This window comes from Arachis duranensis, chromosome 1 (assembly GCF_000817695.3).
Source record: "Arachis duranensis cultivar V14167 chromosome 1, aradu.V14167.gnm2.J7QH, whole genome shotgun sequence".
Lineage (NCBI taxonomy): Eukaryota > Viridiplantae > Streptophyta > Magnoliopsida > Fabales > Fabaceae > Arachis > Arachis duranensis.
In genome coordinates, this window is record NC_029772.3 from 105444970 (window position 1) to 105447185 (window position 2216).

General features: G+C 38.9%; 1 protein-coding gene across 5 annotated transcripts in view; it reads left to right on the forward strand.

Annotated features, from left to right (window-relative positions):
• The first annotated feature begins 255 nt into the window (after positions 1 to 255).
• The window catches only part of LOC107467624 (protein NRT1/ PTR FAMILY 2.8), an 11217-nt gene continuing 9256 nt past the window's right edge, over positions 256 to 2216 (forward strand). For 3 of the 5 annotated variants that reach the window (XM_052258531.1, XM_021129289.2, XM_016086768.3), the window contains exons 1-2: positions 256 to 938; positions 1711 to 1757. The gene's annotated coding sequence lies outside the window, so the exon portion shown is untranslated. The remainder of the gene's footprint in view (positions 939 to 1710; positions 1758 to 2216) is intronic. The other 2 variants (XM_052258537.1, XM_052258536.1) reach the window with 1 other exon arrangement.

Sequence of the window (2216 nt, forward strand, 5' to 3'; positions counted from 1 at the left end):
TTTTGGTTTCCCACGGTATCCCCCAACCCGACAGGTCAAGGACTAATCCGCCGCGGTATTGAGCTCCATTTAAGGGTTTGCCGCTGGCCAATGGGTTGCTGCATACACAAGGCAGGATTTGAACCCCCGACACTTGCTTAAGCGGACTAGTGAGCTAACCACTAGACCAACCCAACTTGGTTATATCTTTTATCTATTTTATTATCTCCTATCCAACTTAAAAAAAAAATTCCTCCAGGATCCTATTGTTTATAACTAAACCTTAAGACATAATACATATGCTTGTGTTTATGAATGATTTCTGATTGGACTTGGTACTGAAAGCCCAACAAATAAAGGCCCAACTCAAGATTAGGGGTAATCAGTCTTCCATCACTTTCCAGAATCTTCAGCCAGCCAACCCCCATTTCTCCTCTCTCTCTCTCTTACCTGCTACAGTGCTACTGTTCTTTCTAGTGGCTCTGTCCACATCAGTGGCATCTATGCACGACTCTGTCGCCTCTCTTCTCTAAATCATGTGTGGTCTCCTTCATCGGCAGTGACCTTATGCTGCTCCGCCGTATTAAGAGCCTCCTCCGCCATGACGTACGTGAGCGCCACCTTCTCTGTTCGCATCTCATCCTTGCCTTCCCAAGGTAAGACTGCCGCTATGAGTGGTGGTGGCTTGGCCACGATCGGGCAGACGCGACGTAAACCTCCGCCACTTGTTCGAAGATCTCCGACGCCGTTACCTCTGCTCTGATCTGCGTCCTCCACCTTCCTCTTCGCGACGGCGCCGTCCTCGGCGCCGCTGTTGGTTGTGCGTTGCGCGCCACCGTCGCGTGGACTGATTCTGCCTCCATGGACGTCATCGGCTTCCTCCAATTGCAGATATAGAATGTCTATGTCTTGTTTTGTGGGTGTGTTGCTGGTTTTGTGAAATTGAGAACGCTTTGGAGGTAATAAATCTGGATCTGTGAGCAATGGATTTAGTGTGAAAATTATTTTCTGTTCTGGGGGTGTTCGAGAAATCTAATTTTGAATTTTCTGAAAATTTTCTTGGTGATTCTGGTGCTGGAATTTCTGATGTATCACAATCTGTTTTTGAATGTTTTGCAATTTCTTGATCTGGTTTCCTTGGATGCCTTGATTGTTGCTGAATATGAAACAGTAGGGTTCTGTTGATGCATTTTTGTTTGAATGTGAGCTTGAAATTCTGGATTTGGATGCCCTTCCTCGTCAAACTTGATTTCACGGATCCTTGCAGGCTTCAGCCAAACATCTAAAAGAGAATTGTAATTTTTTCCAAAAATTTCTCTATGAATATAAATTTTCAAACCATTGATAAAACAAGGAATTAAAATTTCAGAATCCTTCACAGCAACACTGTTAGCATAAGTCAGAAAATCCTCATAATATTCACTAACAGTACCGGATTGATTTCTAATTGAGTCCGGCAAACCACCATAAAAATGGAGAATGGTGGCCAATGAAAGCACCATTGTAAGGAGGAAAGAAATTAGAATAGGGAAGAATTAATCAATCAGAGAGAAATTAGGAAGAATCTTGAGGGAGAGCGATAATTCCATGGAAGGAATTTCAGAAAAGGAAATATATTCATTACTCAATTCATGGTTCCTCTATTACATTTCTACTATATCTATTTATAATAAATCAAATACTAATGAAACTATCCTAATTGGGACTTGGCCTATATTTTCCTCATTACAGGCTCCTCGCCGGTTTCGTCGCTAAGTCGCCGTCAATCGTGGTAGCTGGTGAGTCTCTGCACTCCCTTCTTCTATCCTTTTCAATTTTTCCTTTTCTCTTGTCCCTATCAATTTTGTTGAACCATCTTTTATTGATGTGAATTTGTTGCATTGAGTTAAATTTATTGTTGTATTGAGTTGAATTTGTTGCTGTATTGAGCTAAATATCAAGCTTATAATTCATCACATGTTAAAAACAAAATTAACATAAAAGGCCACGTGACATTTCTAATCTATCTTCATCCTAGTGTTTCATTGATTTACTTCTAGTAATCTCAATTGAAATATTAGTATTATCATTGACAATTCAATTAAAATATTTGATAAAAAATATTATGCATATAGCAAAATTAGTGATCAAATTAGTCACGTGTGTGTATATATATATATATATTATTTTATATATTTTTAATATATACTTTTTTATATTAATTCTTATTTTATATTTGGTAGCTAATTTTTTGTATA